General features: G+C 42.2%; 1 protein-coding gene across 1 annotated transcript in view; it reads left to right on the top strand.

Moving 5' to 3' along the window:
- The first annotated feature begins 226 nt into the window (after nt 1-226).
- The window catches only part of LOC115174963 (X-linked interleukin-1 receptor accessory protein-like 2), a 345,823-nt gene continuing 324,647 nt past the window's right edge, over nt 227-21,402 (top strand). Inside the window, exon 1 of the mRNA XM_029734041.1 lies at nt 227-822. The gene's annotated coding sequence lies outside the window, so the exon portion shown is untranslated. The remainder of the gene's footprint in view (nt 823-21,402) is intronic.

The raw sequence follows: 21,402 nt of genomic DNA, 5'->3' as shown, positions 1-21,402 counted from the left end.
TTAGGCATATACTCTTGGTCTAGCCTAATGTTTCAGTGGTCCGTCTAATTTAAAATGCTGTCTTAAAATCAAGAGTTCGAGTTCATCGAATCTTCCCTTGAGTCAATCAACAGCACTTTTCGAGCTATCTGTTTCCCCACAGACGCGTGGGGCTGAAGAACTGCGTCCTCGCGGAGACAGCCGGCTGTCACTGTCTCTAGATGCGTGTTGAAGGAGCACGCGGGAGGAGTCTGGAATCGAACTCTTGCTGCGAGAGATCATCATCGATTGCTGGAGTCTGCAAAGGCACTCCATCCAACACAACACAAATCAGATGTGGAGCTTTTCCAATGCAATATGAGTGACTCAACTCATGAGGGGTGAGACAGCACTGGGGAAGGTGTAGAACAGGGGAGGACAGGGAACCGTTTTGCAACCCTGGTGTTAACGAATCCAGGATTCCGGGAAATGGAAGTTATTTTTCGCCATCTAAAGTAGCGCGAATCTTCAGAATTCCGTCGGGCAAGGGGGAGGAAGAGCCGAAGTAACTCAGATGAGTTAATTGCAGCCTTCTGTCGACTAATGTTGCCATTCGAATATCCTTGAAATAGTCTGAGGAATCCGTCCTCACAGTGTTTTATTTGACAGAAGTAAGAAAATACTGTCTTGTGCTCTAACAATTTCATTTCAAACGTTGTGAGCTGATTTGAACTGGAGAGACCGTGAGTTATGCTCTAATACATTTTGAAAGCAAACTCAAACATACTCAAACGAGTGGAAATACTTTATTGAAACAAGCCTCGATTGATAATCTGCTTCTCTTGCACGGATTATCAAAATCAGGTGAGTGCCAACCTGAATCTGAATAATACAAAATGTGCATTTTATGTGTTATTACGCGCCCGTGCGCGCGTAATGCTGTAGAAGTTATGAGAATCAGAAAACAGACCATGGAAGTAAAGTGATTGCTCATGCACGTCCTGTAGATTCCCTATTTGAAAACCTTGTATTGCATTGCGTTGTTAATTTGTAAAAGTGGTCCCAACAGAGATATGGTGATTGTTTAATTTCGTTTTAGCACCACTGCATGCAGGCTGGTGTTGTGTTTGTATGGCGGTGGTGGTGTCGATGCAGGTTGAGGCTGCATGAGGCGGTGGGTTTAATTATTGTGGTCGTTTAACGATAGGGCGCACATCAATCGTTTCACCCAGAGATACGGTCTCCCGGTGAAGCAGGCTGTCTGGCCACATTGATTTATACAATAAAGTAACTCCATAGATCAGATTCCGGACTGAAGATCGACTACAGCCAGACTCTAACTGTCACTTTCAGCGCCGCTGCCCATCCTTTTACTTCTGCTGGGAGGTGGGGAGAGAGAGGAGAGGAAACGGATTAACAGCAAATAGATTACCACAAACAAACTATAGATGCGCTCGGCTCCTGAGGTTAAGTTGTGCAATGTTCACCTTGTAAGCAAATATTTTATTTTATTTTACACCTGGAGTTGGGTTGGACAACTTTACCTCCCCTCCGGTGACATGACAGTCACCTCTGTAATATGGTATTTGCTGATATATTTGTGAGGGACATAAACTATGGTGGGACTATATGAAGAGTTTATTTCCAAAAGGCATTTCCACCAATTTTTCACATTTGTGTTTTTTCACCAGAAATGATTGCTTATGGGTATTGTGTGTGTAAAATATTACTGTTCTCAGATTTTTTATTCATAATGTATGAAAATGTTTTTGTTTTTTTGCAAAACGCTATACACTTTCCTAATAATGAGTTGCACCCCATTTTGCCCCTAGAACAGCCTCAATTTGTCAGGGCATGGACTCTACAAGGTGTCGAAAGCATTCCACAGGGATACTGGACCATGTTGACTCCAATGCTTCCCACAGTTGTGTCAATTTGGCTGGATGTTATTTGAGTGGTGGACCATTCTTGATACACACGGGAAACTGCTGAGCGTGAAAAATCCAGCAGCATTGCAGTTCTTGACACACTCAAACTGGTGCGACTGTCACATACTACTATACCCCGTTCAAAGGCACTTAAATATTTGGTATTTCCCATTCACCCTCTGAATGGCACATATACACAATCCATGTCTCAATTGTCTCAAGGCTTAAAAATCCTTCTTTAACCCCACTCCTCCCCTTCATCTGCACTGGTTGAAGTGGATTTAACCAGTGACATCAATAAGGGAGCATAGCTTTCACCTGGATTCACCTGGTCATTCTATTTCATGGAAAGAGCAGGTGTTCTTAAAGTTTTGTATAATCAGTGTACATTGTTTAGCTGGAATGGACTGTTCGTATCCTGTATATTTAACTGTGATGTGTGGTTGTCTCACCTAGCTATCTTAAGATCAATGCACATACTGTAAGTCGCTCTGGATAAGAGCATCTGCTAAATTACTAAAATGTCAAATTTAATTGTTTTGCGTGTAGATATCATATTAATGTATTGAAACATTTTGACTAATTTAAAAAGCAATATTGATGCCACAAATGTATCATTTGGAGCTAGAAACAAGCATTTTGCTGCATCTACGATAACGTTTGCTGATCTGTGTAACGTGACCAATTTGATTTAGATTTGATATGATTTGTATAGTTCTTTATTAAAAATGTAGTTATTTGTTACATTTGACTGTGTAAAACCTAGCAGTACTACTTATTTCTCTGAGAGTGAGGCGGATATAAAGTATCAGTCAAAAGTTTGGACACACCTACTCATTCAAGGGTTTTTCTTTCTTTTTACTATTTTTGACATTCTAGAATAATAGTGAAGACATCAAAACTATAAAATAACACATATGGAATTATGTAGTAACCAAAAAAGCATTAAAGAAATCAAAATATATTTTATATTTGAGATTCTTCAAAGTTGCCACCCTTTGCGTTGATGACAGCTTTGCACACTCTTGGCATTCTGTCAACCAGCTTCACCTGGAATGCTTTTCCAACAGTCTTGAAGGAGTTCCCACATATGCTGAGCACTTGTTGGCTGATTTTTCTTCACTCTGCGGTCAGATAATTGTGGAGGCCAGGTCATCTGATGCATTACTCCATCACTCTCCTTCTTGGTCAAATAGCCCTTACACAGCCTGGAGGTGTGTTGGGTCATTGTCCTGTTCAAAAACAAATGATACTCCCACTAAGAGCAAACCAGATGGGATGGTGTATCGCTGTAGAATGCTGTGGTAGCCATGCTACATGCAATTCTCTACACGCGCAATAACATCTGCTAAACAGGTGTATGTGACCAATAAAATTTGATTTGATAAGTGTGCCTTGAATTCTAAACAAATAACCGACAGTGTCACCAGCAAAGCACCTGCACACCATCACACTTCCTTCTCCATGCTTCACAGTGGGAACCACACATGCGGAGATCATCCGTTCACCTACAATGCGTCTCACAAAGTCACAGCGGTTGGAACCAAAAATCAAAAATTTGGACTCATCAGAGCAAAGGACAGATTTCCACCGTTCTAATGTCCATTGCTCGTGTTTCTTGGTCCAAGCAAGTATCTTCTTCTTATTGGTGTCCTTTAGTAGTGGTTTCTTTGCAGCAATTCGACCAGGAAGGCCTGATTCATCCAGTCTCCTCTGAACAATTGATGTTGAGATGTGTCTGTTACTTGAACTCTGTAAAGCATTTATTTGGGCTGCAATTTCTGACGCTGGTAACGCTAATGAGCTTATCCTCTGCAGCAGAGGTAACTATGTCTCTTCCTTACCTGTGGCGGTCCTCATGAGAGCCAGTTTCATCGTAGCGCTTGATGGTTTTTGCAAATGCACTTGAAGAAACTTTCAAAGTTCTTAACATTTTCGGGATTGACTGACCTTCATGTCTTAAAGTAATGATTGACTGTCATTCCTCTTTGCTTATTTGAGCTGTTCTTGCCATAATATGGACTTGGTAGTTTACCAAATAGGGCTATCTTCTGTATACCACCCCTACCTTGTCACAACTCAACTGATTGGCTCAAACTCATTAAGAAGGAAAGAAATTCCACAAATGAACTTTTAACAAGGCACACTTGTTAATTGAAATGCATTCCAGGTGACTACCTCATGAAGCCGGTTGAGAGAATGCCAAGTGCGTGCAAAGTCATCAAGGCAAAGGGTGGCTACTTTGAAGATATATTAAATATATTTTGATTTGTTTAACACTTTTTTGATTACTACATGATTTCATATGTGTTATTTCATAGTTTTGATGTCTTCACTATTATTCTACAGAGTTTAAAATAGTACAAATGAAGGAAACACCTTGAATGAGTAGGTGTCCAAACTTCTGATTGGAACTGTATAGCATTTTGCAAAAACACGTCATTATTTCTCTCTGAAATAAAACAATCAAGTGATAGATTTTAAACAAATAGATATCTGTCATTGAACAAATACAGTTGAAGTCGGAAGTTTACATACACTTAGATTGGAGTCATTAAAACTCCAATTTCTTGTTAACCTCTATGGGCTAGGTGCTCAACAGCCAGTGGAATCCCGTGGCGCGATATTCAAATACCTTAGAAATGCTATTACTTCAATTTCTCAAAAATATGACTATTTTACACCATTTTAAAGACAAGACTCTCGTTAATCTAACCACACTGTCCGATTTCAAAAAGGCTTTACAACGAAAGCAAAACATTAGATTATGTCAGCAGAGTACCCAGCCAGAAATAATCAGACACCCATTTTTCAAGCTAGCATATAATGTCACAAAAACCAAAACCACAGCTAAATTCAGCACTAACCTTTGATGATCTTCATCAGATGACACTCCTAGGACATTATGTTATACAATACATGCATGTTTTGTTCAATCAAGTTCATATTTATATAAAAAAACAGCTTTTTACATTAGCATGTGACTAGCATGTGACTAGCATTCCCACCGAACACTTCCGGTGAATTTACTAAATTACTCACGATAAACGTTCACAAAAAACATAATTATTTTAAGAATTATAGATACAGAACTCCTTTATGCAATCGCTATGTCCGATTTTAAAATAGCTTTTCGGTGAAAGCACATTTTGCAATATTCTGAGTAGATAGCCCGGCCATCACAGGCTAGCTATTTTGACACCCACCAAGTGTGGTACTCACCAAACTTAGATTTACTATAATAAAAATTGGATTACCTTTGCTGTTCTTCGTCAGAATGCACTCCCAGGACTTCTACTTCAATAATAAATGTTGGTTTGGTTCCAAATAATCCATAGTTATATCCAAATAGCGGTGTTTTGTTCGTGCGTTCAAGACACTATCCGAAGGGTAAAGAAGGGTGACGCGCCAGGAGGGACTGGTGCACTTCACAAAATAGATGGCATCATGAGGATGGAAAATGATGTGGATATATTGAAGCAACAAAAATAGAACTGTTTGGCCATAATGACCATTGTTATGTTTGGAGAAAAAAGGGGGATGCTTGCAAGCCGAAGAACACCATCCCAACCATGAAGTACGGGGGTGGCAGCATCATGTTGTGGGGGTGCTTTGCTGCAGGAGGGACTGGTGCACTTCACAAAATAGATGGCATCATGAGGATGGAAAATGATGTGGATGGAAAATGATGTGCATATATTGAAGCAACATCATTTTCCAGCCTCATGATGCCATCTATTTTGTGAAGTGCACCAGTCCCTCCTGCAGCAAAGCACCCCCACAACATGATGCTGCCACCCCCGTGCTTCACGATGGGATGGTGTTCTTCAGCTTGCAAGCCTCCCCCTTTTTTCTCCAAACATAACAATGGTCATTATGGCCAAACAGTTCTATTTTTGTTTCATCAGACCAGAAGACATTTCTCCAAAAAGTACGATCTTTGTCCCCATGTGCAGTTGCAAACCGTAGTCTGGCATTTTGATGGCGTTTCTGGAGCAGTGGCTTCTTCCTTGCTGAGCGGCCTTTCAAGAACACCATCCCAACCGTGAAGCACGGGGGTGGCAGCATCATGTTGTGGGGGTGCTTTGCTGCAGTAGGGACTGGTGCACTTCACAAAATAGATGGCATCATGAGGATGGAAAATGACGTGGATATATTGAAGCAACATCTCAAGACATCAGTCAGGAAGTTAAAGCTTGGTCGCAATTGGGTCTTCCAAATGGACAATGACCCCAAGCATACTTCCAAAGTTGTGGCAAAATGGCTTAAGGACAACAAAGTCAAGGTTTTGGAGTGGCCATCACAAAGCCCTGACCTCAATCCCGTAGAACATTTGTGGGCAGAACTGAAAAAGCTTGTGCGAGCAAGGAGGCCTACAAACCTGACTCAGTTACACCAGCTCTGTCAGGAGGAATGGGCCAAAATTCCCCCAACTTATTGTGGGAAGCTTGTGGAAGGCTACCCGAAACTATTTGACATGAGGTAAACAATTGAAAGGCAATGCTACCAAATACTAATTGAATGTATGTACATTTCTGACCCACTGGGAATGTGAAGAAAGAAATAAAAGTTGAAATAAATAATTCTCTCTACTATTATTCTGACATTTCACATTCTTAAAATAAAGTGGTGATCCAAACTGACCTAAGACAGGGATTTTTTACTCGGATTAAATGTCAGGAATTGTGAAAAACTGAGTTTAAATGTTTTTGGCTGAGGTGTATGTAAACTTCCGACTTCAACTATATATTTATGTCATTGTTTTCGTCTCTGTTGGAATCGCCGGTCCGTCTACAGCAGAGTCAATTCATGACTCCTGGGGTTAACTTCCCCAGGAGTCACAATGTCTTTCCTAGTTGTCGCTTTCTCAGCGGCTCTGGATAGTGTCTGTTGTTATTGATACGTCAGGCGTACAGATGGTCGTTGCATAGATAGAAGCTTCCGCGGTTGTCGGTATTCTCATACTAGATTTAAGTAATTTCCAGCTGCAGACTAGTAATTCTACGTCTAGGATTTGCTCTTATTCTGTAGTGATCGATAGTCTCAGAGTTTAATCATTTCCAGCCGTGTAGCCAACACTACACGCTGTCTGTTCTCCTTGGCCTATAGAGTTTTAGTTCTGAACCATTTCAACATGTAGCATCAGCTCCATGTTTGTAGTCTAATGTACAGTTCATCAGGAGTGGGTTTTATACACTTCTGAGAAAAGGGCGGTCCAATGAATCCGACGTAATGTCTATTCTCACGTGGGCGTGGCCAATGATTTGGTTAACTTTATGAAAACCCATATTTTCTCATTTAGAAGGTTAACATCACATGACATCTTTTCACAAATAGTTTCATGTTTAATCACATACGTTTCACAATATTTAGATGTAAACCCCATAATTAAGAAGTGTACACAACCAAAGACAAAGTAATGAGTGTTTCCTGTTCTTCATGAGATCACCAAATGAAACACACTCGTCATGACTGTCCCTTAAGTGTCCACGGACCACTCCCACATTCTCAAAAATATTTTTGATGTCCAAGAGTCTCTCTGTGTTCCACAGTTTACATTCCCACCTCGAACACTACAGAGCATAGAGACAGCGTATTTTATCACTGCCATAAAACAGCCGACTTTCCGCTCTCCCCCTCTACGAGAGAGAGCACGCTGTACAGCAGACCCGCTGTAACCTGATCCTTCAGATCGTCACAGGAGAGCTATGACATATACTTGCTCTGACCGAGTACAAGACCTGCTGCCTGAATTTCCTGTGTCTTTTACATTGCTACAGGGGTTGCCATGAAGAATAGCTTTTCCAAGCAATGACATATCATAGTATAACCCCTTCTAGATGTTCATTTAGGTGTCAGGTGCACTGTATATTACCTGTAATGAGGGGCTGACAAGGGCCTGGTGAAGGCAATCCAATAGTATGAGCAAATGGCGCCGAAGGAGATGGCTGCCGTTTTACGATTCCGTAACAAATTGTGCTATTGTGTATGTTTTTTCGCGTTATTTCTAAGTTATTTTGTACATAATGTTTCTGCCACCGTGTCTAGAAGCTCTTTTCGGTGATAAGACACGGTGGCAGAAACATTATGTACAAAATAACTAAGGAAGTCTCAAGGTTTTGCTCGCCTGAGGTAGAGTATCTCGTGATAAACTGTAGACCACACTATTTACCAAGAGAGTTTTCATCTGTATTTTTCGTAGCTGTCTATCTACCACCACAAACCGATGCTGGCACTAAGACCGCACTCAATGAGCTGTATACGGCCATAAGTAAACAGAAAAACGCTCATCCAGAGGTGGCACTCCTAGTGGCTGGGGACTTTAATGCAGGAAAACTCAAATCAGTTTTACCTAATTTCTACCAGCATGTTAAATGTTCAACCAGAGGGAAAAAAAACTCTCGATCACCTTTACTCCACACACAGAGACGTGTACAAAGCTCTCCCTCGCCCTCTATTTGGCAAATCTGACCATAATTCTATCCTCCTGATTCCTCCTTACAAACAAAAATGTAAGCCAATAAGAAAGTGGTCAGATGAAGCAGATGCTAAGCTACAAGACTGTTTTGCTAGCACAGACTGGCATATGTTCCGGGATTCTTCCGAAGGCATTGAGGAGTACACCACATCAGTCACTGGCTTCATCAATAGGTGCATAGATGTCGTCGTCCCCACAGTGACTGAACGTACATACCCCAACCAGAAGCCATGGATTACAGGAAACATCCGCACTGAGCTAAAGAGTAGAGCTGCCACTTTCAAGGAGCGGGACTCTAACCTCGAAGCTTATAAGAAATCCCACAATGCTCTACCAGACGAGCTAAATTACTTCTATGCTCGCTTCGAGACAAGTAACACTGAAACACACATGAGAGCATCAGCTGTTCCGGACGACTATGTGATCACACTTTCCGTAGCCGCTTTCAGTCCCCTCCTGTACTCCCTGTTCACCCACGACTGCATGGCCAGGCACGACTCCAACACCATCATTACGTTTGCAGACAACACGACAGTGGTAGGCCTAATCACCGACAACGACAAGACAGCCTATAGGGAGGAGGTCAGAGACCTGGCCGGGTGGTGCCAGAATAGCAACCTATCCCTCAACGTAACCAAGACTAAGGAGATGATTGTGGACTACAGGAAAAGGAGGACCGAGCACGCCCCCATTCTCATCGATGGGGCTGTAGTGGAGCAGGTTGAGAGCTTCCAGTTCCTTGGTGTCCACATCACCAACAAACTAGAACGGTCCAAACACACCAAGACAGTCGTGAAGAGGGCACGACAAAGCCTATTCCCCCTCAAGACACCTAAAAGATTTGGCATGGGTTCTGAGATCCTCAAAAAGTTCTACAAGCTGCAATCATCGAGAGCATCCTGACTGGTTGCATCACTGCCTGGTACGGCAATTGCTCGGCCTCCGACTGCAAGGCAGTACAGAGGGTAGTGCGTACGGCCCAGTACATCACTGGGGCTAAGCTGCCTGCCATCCAGGACCTCTACACCAGGCGGTGTCAGTGGAAGGCCCTAAAAATTGTCAAAGACCCCAGCCACCCCAGTCATAGACTGTTCTCTCTACTACCACATGGCAAGCGGTACCGGAGTGCCAAGTCTAGGACAAAAAGGCTTCTCAACAGTTTTTACTCCCAAGCCATAAGACTCCTGAAACAGGTAACCAAATGGCTACCCGGACTTTTTGCATTGTGTGTCCCCCCCCAACCCCTCTTTTACGCTGCTGCTACTCTCTGTTTATCATATATGCATAGTCACTTTAACTATACATTCATGTACATACTACCTCAATTGGTCCGACCAACCAGTGCTCGCGCACATTGGCTAAACGGGCTATCTGCATTGTGTCCCACCACCCGCCAACCCCTCCTTTACGCCACTGCTACTCTCTGTTCATCATATATGCATAGTCACTTTAACCACATCTACATGTACATCCTTGTCACGTCCTGACCAGCAGGTGGTGTAGGTGTATAGTTTTGGTCAGGGCGTGGCAGAAGAAGTTGTGTTTTCTATGTTCTGTCTAGGTTGGGTGTTTCTATGTAGATTTAATTGGGGTGGACTTCCAATTGAAGGCAGCTGTGTGGTGTTGCCTTTGATTGGAAGTCCTATATTAGTTGGGTGTGTTTGTCTGTGTGTTGGTGGGGAATTGTTTTTGCACTGCGTTTTTGTATAGCCTGCAAAACTGTTGCACTGTTGGTGTTTATTGTTTTTGTATAGTGTTCACGTTAGCGATTAATTAAATTCAAAGATGAACACGACCTCCGCTGCGTATTGGTCTACTTTTTCTGACGAGGACTTTTCTATTTCTTCTGAAGACGAAGAATGTTGTGACAATCCTACCTCAATCAGCCCGACTAACCGGTGTCTGTATGTAGCCTCGCTACTGTATATAGCCTCACTACTGTTATTTTTCACTGTCTTTTCACTGTTGTTTTTATTTCTTTACTTACCTATTATTCACCTAATACCTTTTTTGCACTATTGGTTAGAGCCTGTAAGTAAGTTTCACTGTAAGGTTAGACCTGTTGTATTCGGCGCACGTGACAAATAAACTTTGATTTGATGTGAGTAAGACCTTTAAACAGGTCAACATTCACAAGGCCGCAGGGCCAGACTGATTACCAGGACGTGTACTCCGAGCATGCGCTGACCAACTGGCAAGTGTCTTCACTGACATTTTCAACCTCTCCCTGTATGAGTCTGTAATACCAACATGTTTCAAGCAGACCACCATAGTCCATGTGCCCAAGAACATTAAGGTAACCTGCCTAAATGACTCCCGACCCGTAGCCCTCACGTCTGTAGCCATGAAGTGCTTTGAAAGGCTGGTCATGGCTCACATATACACCATTATCCCAGAAACCCTAGACCCACTCCAATTTGCATTCCGCTCCAATAGATCCACATATGATGCAATCTCTGTTGCACTCAACACTGCCCTTTCACACCTGGACAAAAGGAACACCTATGTGAGAATGCTATTCATTGACTACAGCTCAGCTTTCAACACCATAGTGCCCTCAACGCTCATCACTAAGCTAAGGGCCCTGGGACTAAACACCTCCCTCTGAAACTGGATCCTGGACTTCCTGACGGGCCGCCGCCAGGTGGTAAGGGTAGGTAACAACACATCTGCCACGCTGATCCTCCACACGGGGGCCCCTCAGGGGTGCTTGCTCAGTCTCCTCCTGTACTCCCTGTTCACTCATGACTGCATGGCCAGGCACGACTCCCAACACCATCATAAAGTTTGCCTGATCACCGACAACAACGAGACAGCCAATAGGGAGTAGGTCACAGACCTGGCCATGTGGTGCCAGGACAACAACCTCTCCCTCATCGTGATCAAGACAAATGAGATGATTTTGGACTACAGGAAAAGGAAGACTGCGCACGCCCCCATTCTCATCGACAGGGCTGTAGTGGATCAGGTTGAGAGCTTCAAGTTCCTTGGTGTCCACATCACCAACCAACTGACATGCTCCAAGCACACCAAGACAGTCGTGAAGAGGGCACAACAAAACCTATTCCCCCCCAGGAGACTGAAAAGATTTGGCATGGGTCCTCAGATCCTCAATAGGTTCTACAGCTGCACCATCGAGAGCATCCTGACTGGTTGCATCACTGCCTGGTATGGCAACTGCTCAGTCTCCAACCGCAAGGCACTACAGAGGGTAGTGCGTACGGCCCAGTGTATCACTGGGGCCAAGCTTTCTGCCATCCAGGACCTCTATACCAGGCAGTGTCAGAGAAAGGCCCTAAAAATTGTCAAAGACTCCAGACACCCTAGTTATAGACTTTTCTCTCTGCTACCGCACGGCAAGCGGTACCGGAGCGCCAAGTCTAGGTCCAAGAGGTTTCTAAACAGCTTCTACCCCCAAGCCATAAGATTCCTGAACATCTAATCAAATGGCTACCCAGACTATTTGCATTGCCCCCTTTATGCTGCTGCTACTCTCTATTTTTTATGCATAGACACTTTAATAACTCTACCTACATGTACATATTACCTCAATTACCTCAACTAACCTGTGCTCCCGCACATTGACCCTGTACCGGTACGCCCTGTATATAGTCTCGCTATTGTTATTTTACTGCTGCTCTTTAATTATTTGTTACTTTTAATTATTTTAGATGTAAAAAAATGTTTTGGTGTTTTTGTCTTTAAACTGCGTTGTTGGTTAAGGGCTTGTAAGTAGGCTTTTCACTGTAAGGCTTTTCACCTGTTGTAATCGGCGCATGTGACAAATAACATTTGATATGATTTGAAATAGTAATATTTTGTCATCTGATGAGTACATTTATTACATTATATGTGAGGATAAGTATGAAAAAAATGAATATTAATTCACTGCATTCACCAAATTGCCTTGTCTGCATAAGCAAAGTTATGCAAGGTTAAGCATATTTTCTGCCTCTGTGTGAAAATTACAGCATTACTTACTACCACATTGTGTTTCAAACTGAGAGTATGTATCATCGGAGATAAACACGCATTGAAGCTCATGGAGCGAGGCCAACTTTAACACTTCCTCTGGGCACGATGTGCAAGTTCCAGTCTAGATTCCAGAAAGGTTATCTGAATTGTATTTTTTTCTCTTCTCTGTGGGTGTTAGGTCAGTTTACTCCGGTTTAAGTACAAACTGTTATTTTGTAGGCCAAAGACAATAAGCAGTTTTGACATGAGCCGGGCAATGATGCTCACATCGCTGCTCAACCTTGTGCCCTCCTCAGATGAAATTTAGAGAGCTTTTAGCTGCCCATGTGATAGAGTTCAGGTGCCACCAGATCTATCAAGACTTTTAGCTCATATTATCCAATTACCATGGCATGACATGGACCTACCAGCCATCCGTGTAGATTACACATGAGGATTTAACAGAGACATAGACCTATAGCCATCCCTGTAGATTAAGCAGGAAGAATCAACAGAGAGGAGAAAAAGTGAAATATCGGACAGGAGTAATGAATATTTCAGCGTACACTGCCTAGGCAGTGCATATGAAGACATTGAGAACTATAACAACGCAGTGAATGCTGAAGCCTACTGCATATGAAGACATTGAGTCTGTGTGGAACCAAACGGAGGAAGTTAACCTCTGTGTCCTCAGGAGAGCGTTCCAGCACCCTGTACTGTAATGGTTACTCCCAGTCCCTCCAACAATATCAGGCAAAGCTGTGGCTAAATGAAAACAGATGGAGGCGCAAATCCCCTAGTGGTAGCAGGCTCGCCTTGCCTGTGACCATTTATCACCGTCAACCTGTTCGTCATAAAGACTTTATTTTTAAAGGGAGGGCAAGATCACGGCTGAAATTCTAATTTATGATGTTGAATTGAGCTCTTTGGTTTTTATCTCAAACCAGGTTGAAATTAGTTTCCGCCAATATGCTTTTTATGGTGTGTCAATGGGCAGCGGGCCCCAGTACAGTGCCTGCACAGAGCACACTGCTACCTACCTGGGGCCTGCTGCTGTGCTGACATGCTTATATGCATAATAATTGAAATGTAGTTCTCATTAGGAATGGGCCTTTAAGCAGGATCAGACTTCAAACCAGGGCAAGTTGTGGATGAAGTTGTGTATATAAACATAAATCACCCACCAAAGTGCTGAGAAATTACTCCTCTGTGAGCAGCCACCGCCCAGAACATGGAAATAGCTTTAACCAGTGGCTCAATAGATTTTTTCACATGAATATTGTAATCAGGCATTTATAATTAAGTTTTACATGTGCAAATCCAGTTTTGAAGCATGCTTTATAAGATCACAGCAAAGCATAGTCCAAATCCAAAAGGGAGAGGTTACTTAGCATTTAAATGGCCTGTGCTGTGGCGGAGACCGGGCGGGCACAGGCCAGTGTGTTGAAGATAAACATTTGGAGGGCAACATATTATTTCATGTGCAGCACTTTCTTTATGCTCAAGGGACAATGTGTCAATTGAATGAGCTGAATCTGGACCTCTGGGAGAATTTGCAGAGGCAAAGTGTTGCTGTGAAATTCACAATTAGAAAGGAATAGGGATATACAAATTTCAAATGTGTATCATCCAAAATGATTTCATCAAGTTAATATAGTGATCTTTATAATGAGCAATACCTATGGATTTCATAATAATATAATCATATTTTAAAGAAAGATTGAAATCCATAGGTATTGCTTCTATGGCTGTGTTTCGTAAGCCTTTCCCTCTTTATGTCAGGTTTAATTATGTTGACATTTGGAATAAAGGGGAATATTAAATGTCGACAGTGGAGCCTTTATACTGTTTTTCTTCTTTAATTAAAATATTAATTGTATCATGACACTGTCAATAAGTAATAGAGAGAAACAGCCCATCAATAATGGATGACTCTACACAAGTCATCAAAAACTCAGTGTGATGATGATTTGCAACCTTTTGAATCTGACACCAAGATGGAGGAGGCTGGGTTCTGGGTTGACTGGCTGTCGGTCAGACGCAGCACAGCCACGTCAGCAGTCCGGCCGGCTCTCTAGGACTACATCTGATGAGAGAGATATGGCACAGCATGACACCTAAAGTTGTAGGCCACAAAGTTAATAGCTCCAGCTCTGCAACAATGATCCCGGGCAAATGGAAGTCAGTCATTACAGCCTATAAATAGGGTGGCTAGAGGTGCCACAGAAGGTCTACAGAAAGGCTGTCAATTAAAGGTATGCCATCTCAGGAAAAATCTTTCACCAGGCATTCCGCTCTGAACCTGCGATAGGGCATTGTTGGACACCCACGCAGCCTCGCTTCTGACCCCACCGTTTCACACCATCGTCTACAGCAGGCCGCTAGAGAGTATTTGTGTGGAGTTGTATAGAATTCATTTAGTTGTCTTTGTACAGCCTTTGGAACATTCTAAGAATACCTGTTGTAAGGAAATACTAATATAAACATCCCATTTGCGGTGATTAACATCTGCAGCACAATGCCAAATGGGTCATAAAAATGTACAAGAATCATCAAAACCATGTGGCAGCAGATTTCATTGTAGTTGATCTGCATGTGCATATTCATTATAGATAAGTATGATATATTCATGAGACATATGGCGCTTCCATATGGGAAAGTCATGGCTAAAAAGATAATTGAAACAAGAGTAATAAATGTCTGTTGCATATACCATCGGCAGTATTTGTGTTCCTCCAGTAGAAAAAACAAACAGGGTCACTTAGATACACACGCAGGAACATGCAGAGCTATACACTAGTCTATGTCATTTAGAAAGGGAACCAAATTGGTTATCACCAGCTTTTCATTTAGAGCTCCTTTTCATGGTTTTATCTATGGCTTGGATGAAGAACAATCCTATCAGAGGCAGTATAGCGATGATAGTGTGGTTGACTGTTTAGTCTTCTCTCTTTCACCCACAAGATTTTTCATTTTTTCTCTCCTTTTTGGTTTTGTGCTTTTGAAGCGGTTTTACACATCCTTCACAAGCCTCCATCTGCTGTGTCTTTGGCTGTTCTTCTCCTTCTTGGCTGACTCTAGGGTCGCTGAGGAACGGGGGAACAATCTGTGCAGCTCCACTCCAGTTGCCCAGCCCCTACAGGGAGACAGCTTACAGCAGGAACGTTCCACATGAATAATTCTCAAACACCTTCTCTCTCTCTCTTTCTCTCTCTATTAAAGTGAGTACATTGTTAAATAGAGCATGGTACAGAGGAGTTATAACCAGCCAGGAACATACATTCAGGTCCATAATTATTGGCACCCTTGATGAAGGTGTGCAAAAAAGACTGTATAAAATAAATAATGCAAATCCTGAGATATATTGCATGCTATTGTAACAGTGTAGGTTCCGTCCCTCTCTTCGCCCCAACCTGGGCTCGAACCAGGGACCCTTGCACACATCAACAACTGACACCCACGAAGCATCGTTACCCATCGCGCCACAAAAGCTGCGGACCTTGCAACGCAAGGGGAAACCCTACTTCAAGTCTCAGAGCGAGTGACATCACCGATTGAAACGCTATTAGCGCGCACCACCGCTAACTAACTAGCCATTTCACATCGGTTACACTATAAAAAGGATGAAATCATATTTATTTTAATACAATTGCTCAGAGAAAGAGGTTTTGTTTAACAAGTAATAAAACAAATCTCATAAAGATAGGGGTGAAAATTATTGGCACCCCTGTTTTCACTACTCCAGCATCCTACTGTACCCTTGCTAGGATAACGACACTAGGATTTTTTTCAATTTTCTTTTTTTGAAATTGGAAAACACATTGGGAGGGATCTTAGACCATTCATCCATACAGCATCTTTCCAGATCCTTGATATCCTTCGCCTGTGCTTATGGACTGCTCTCTTCAATTCAAACCCCAGGTTTTCAATGGGGTTCAAGTCCGTAGACTGAGATGGCCATTGCAAAATGTTGATTTTGTTGTCAATTAACCATTTATTTGTGGATTTTGATGTGCGCATGTATGCACAAAAATTGATATAATAATAATCATATTGAAGTAAACCTGGAGTCATGCGATGATATGTTGTGTGGTCTTCCCACTACGAATAATTTAATTTTTGTGCGCTAGATTTTTTTTACAATACAAACGACAATATACAGATATTATGTCTGCAGTTGGACCCCTCTCATAATTTTGACCCCTATCTTTAGTTATTTTTATCACTTATTAAACAAAATCTCTTTCTCTGAGCAACTCTATTAGTATAAAATAATATAATTTCCCAATTTATTTGAGCATACAATATAGCTCAGTATTTGTATTATTTATTTTATACAGTCTTTTTTTTATCAAGGGTGCCAGTAATTATGGACCTGACTGTATATGCTACACATCTCCATCTCTGCCGTGTGTGGGAGGTTGTTCAGTTTCTACCTGCTACAGAACAGACACACAATTGCTGGGTAGTCTATTGTTCATGTTGAATATTTGCTAATGTGCACTGCTGCTGCCACCCACATTTTGTGCAGCTTCCGCTCTTCTCCATCTAGGTGCTCCGAGGCCACTTACTAAAGAGCCAGCCTATTGGCTGTGATTTCATTAGAAGTGGCTTAATGGTGCCATGATGTGTTCCTCCACTACCCTGTGTCACCTAGATACGCATGTCCAAGGCTTCCATTCACTGCACTGGAATCACTGCAGAGTGCATACAGGGCTACCCAAAGGAGATGATCACAGGGACTTAAGCCTCCTGGCTTAAACAGTCATTTTTCTAAAGGTTTCATAGTAATTACAGCTGATTGTTCTCAGATAGAAAAGGTGAGAGGCAGGAAATTACAATAATCCAATTCAGTTGTTATTGAGATCCTTACTAATGAACTGATGGAGTATGAGAAAATGTCAGATGAATGCATTCTAATCTTCCCATTAATCTCATACTGCTAATACATAGTGAATAGTAAAGCTGCATAAAACAAATAGAAATATGCAGATTTCTGCAGGGATTCAGGGAATGATGAGCTACAAAAATAATTATGTCAAATCAGCAGCAAAACAATGGCCAAATACTGTATGTTTGCTGGTTGACTGATAGGGTGGTTGGGTCTTTAGTTGTGCCATTGGTGAGATTATTGCAAGCAAAGCCATATAATTATTCCTGGCTACTAATCAAGAGATTGATGTGCAGTGGAATACTTAGGCATTGATTTTCCTTGTGTGTGAGCAGGCATGACTAGGACTGGGCTCACTGTGGCCTCACAGGTAACTGCACGAAGCTCTTTGTAATATAACTCCGGAATGGAATGCCATTGGATTACAATGATGCGTACTGATGTATGCCTTATAGCTATACCAATCACTACAACGTGGGGCTTGTTTGACCATAAACGCACCTCTCGTATGCATGTGTCTATTTTTATCTTCTTATTCCCTCCTCCTCAGATGATGTCCACACTGCATTTCATTGCTCAGCCAAGGGTAGGCTGTATCTCTGAATATGTGATTGAGCCCGGGCAGGCAGCGCAGGGCATGACGTCTGTAAATGCGTGTTGGCGCATGCCATGCTAATAGCTGCATTAGTTCGCTCCAGAGTTGTTCAGCAGTGGCAAATTGCTGTGACAGAGCTCTCCATGGCACCTCTCTCTCCAGTAGCCCCCTCAGCCCAGGGCCAATGGAACTGCCAGCCTGGCATGGGCATGGGCAGGTCAGCCCAGTCAGAGGGGCAGAGTGCTGCTACTGCGGCTGCTGCAGCTGTGAATACTGTCCGTGCTACGCTCTCTCTCTCGCTCCTCTCTCCTCCTCAGCTCCCCTAGATTAGCGTTTTGTGTGAAGGCTGAGAAGGAGGAGCGTTAGCTAGCTACTGCTGTGATATAGGGGCAAAGGAGGATGAAATGTTCTGGCAAGGAGACAGGGGTTGCAGCATATGTTCTCCAGTCCTCTGGATGTATCAGGAAAATGATCTGACACAAATTATTTGTCATCTAGTTAAGGCGAGTGATTAACCTTGCTCGGCTGGGATTTACATGAGGGGGGCTCTGTGTGTGCATGTGTTCGCAAATTGTCCCCTTATCCCTTCAGAAAACACATCTCCAAGTGAGCAGATTTGATTTGGATGTGTTATTACTGTACATGTTATAAATGTTCACTTCTCTTGAATTTTCATTGAATCGGGTGAATATAGAAAATCACGCACAGTGTGATCTCATGTGCCTCTGCTAGCTCTTATGTCTGAACAAAACTCACAGCATAGCCAGAATAAAAGGTAACAGCAGGAAATAGGCCTTGTTATGTCTTCTTACAGCTTCTCAAGAGGGCTCTCGGGGTGCACCAGTAGATCAATGTCTGCATTCCCTTTCGTAGAGCCAAGTGAATGTTTGTCCAAATGTCACATATTACCTGCAGCAAGCCACATTCAGGTCTTGACATAGATGCATCAGACTCTCTCTCTCTCTCTCTCTCTCTCTCTCTCTCTCTCTCTCTCTCTCTCTCTCTCTCTCTCTCTCTCTCTCTCTCTCTCTCTCTCTGTGTGTGTGTGTGTGTACACACATACGTGTAGGGCTAAATATTTCCTAGATACTTCCTCCTATTTCGGTGTAATAAATCATCTCCCCAGCTATCATTTCTGCATTGATTTTGCCTAAACATTGTAAAGCAGTGTGTGTTTATGCATGCTAGGGTGTAGCACCATTAGTTTATGCACATATTCATTCTCATAAAATGAGAAATGGGAGTTGTATCCTTTTTTATATGACATTGCTTGGCTGTCACAGCTTTCAGCATCAGAGGGGTGGACAGCTCCTCACTGCAGAATGCAGTAAGGAGAAAACGCAGATTTAGTTTTGCTCACACAGTGGACTCAAATTGAAATGTGTTATTAACTATATCACAAACAAACCAATAGATCGAATTTGACACACATCAGGTTGTGTCACTAGCTCACCCACCACTTTACCCCATGCTTCTCCCACTATACCCAATCTTTCCTTAGCTTCCGTCTGTTTAAGTATATAGGTATCAACCAGGTATTGATCCAATGATAAATCAATTATGAGGAGAATATTGAAAACAAAACGGCTAAACATAGTTATGGTGGTCCTTTTTCACCGCTCCCTGACAATGTGGTCCCTGCTTGCGGACTTCAGCCAAGTTTTATTTAATTTACACAACAGAACAGGACTTAGTCTGGGACGGTTTTTTATTCAGCCCAGCTGAGATTCATCAACCTGGCAGATGCTTTTTTACTCGGCTGCATACCAGTCAATTCCAGGCTACACGCAATGGCTAAAGACTAAATTGATTCTGAATACATTATCCAAACTGAGGCCAGGTATTTGTAACACACACACAAGTGAACTTAGCCAAGCAATTTGACCAGATGTAACAGGTAAAACAAACATTTTCACACACGATAGAGGGAATAAGAGCTTCTCTGATGTTAACTAATAAAAAATGTGAATGTGTGTATTGAAAAACTTCACTGTATACTTGACAGTGTTCCAATGTCAGAATGTTCCTGTTCTGTTGGTATTGAAATATTATTTTTTAACATGTTTATATCTATTCTTGGGAACACTTGTTTTTTTCCCTTACACATTCTTCTAGCTGAGCTCCACAAAAAGTATTTGTTGTGTTTAGTGTTATTAAAACAAAATACTGTACAATTAGGAAAGCTGTAATTAAATATTTGATGAGCCACATCAGCAGAAGTTGGAGTGTGTTATTAACCGTTTGTAACGGCTGTCGTGAGAGAGAGTAGACCAAGGCGCAGCGGAGTTAGTGTTCATCATTGACGTAATTTAACCTCTCTAGGGTAGGTGGCACCAAATCGTCCCACCTACGTAACAGCCAGTGGAATCCTGTGGCGCGTTATTCAAATACCTTAGAAATGCTATTACTTCAATTTCTCAAACATATGACTATTTTACAGCATTTTAAAGACAAGACTCTCGTTAATCTAACCACACTGTCCGATTTCAAAAAGGCTTTACAACGAAAGCAAAACATTAGATTATGTCAGCAGAGTACCCAGCCAGAAATAATCAGACACCCATTTTTCAAGCTAGCATATAATGTCACAAAAACCCAGAAGACAGCTAAATGCAGCACTAACCTTTGATGATCTTCATCAGATGACACACCTAGGACATTATGTTATACAATACATGCATGTTTTGTTCAATCAAGTTCATATTTATATCAAAAACCAGCTTTTTACATTAGCATGTGGCATTCAGAACTAGCATACCCCCCGCAAACTTCCGGCGAATTTACTAACAATTTACTAAATTACTCACGATAAACGTTCACAAAAAGCATAACAATTATTTTAAGAATTATAGATACAGAACTCCTCTATGCACTCGATATGTCCGATTTTAAAATAGCTTTTTGGTGAAAGCACATTTTGCAATATTCTAAGTAGATAGCCCGGCATCACAGGGCTAGCTATTTAGACACCCAGCAAGTTTAGCCTTCACCAAACTCCTTTGGTGTTCTTCGTCAGAATGCACTCCCAGGGCTTCTACTTCAATAACAAATGTTGGTTTGGTCCCAAATAATCCATTGTTATATCCAAACAGCGGCGTTTTGTTCGTGCGTTCAAGACACTATCCGAAAGGGTAAATAAGGGTTACGAGCACGGCGCATGTCGTGACAAAAAAATTCTAAATATTCCATTACCGTACTTCGAAGCATGTCAACCGCTGTTTAAAATCAATTTTTATGCCATTTTTCTCGTAAAAAAGCGATAATATTCCGACCGGGAATCTGCGTTTAGGTAAATAGACGAAAGAAAATAAAGCACGGGATCGACTCGTGCACGCGCCTAAGCCCATTATCCTCTTATCGGCCACTTGCCAAAAGCGCAAATGTGTTTCAGCCTGGGGCTGGAATGACATCATTCAGCTTTTTCCCGGGCTCTGAGAGCCTATGGGAGCCGTAGGAAGTGTCACGTTACAGCAAAGATCCTCAGTCTTCAATAAACAGAGACAAGAAGAACAAGATCTTGTCAGAGAGGGCACTTCCTGGAATCTTCTCAGGTTTTTGCCTGCCATATGAGTTCTGTTATACTCACAGACACCATTCA

Source organism: Salmo trutta, chromosome 3 (genome assembly GCF_901001165.1).
Source record: "Salmo trutta chromosome 3, fSalTru1.1, whole genome shotgun sequence".
NCBI lineage: Eukaryota > Metazoa > Chordata > Actinopteri > Salmoniformes > Salmonidae > Salmo > Salmo trutta.
Note: the sequence above shows the minus strand (reverse complement) of the source record. Positions and strands in the feature narration are given on the sequence as shown.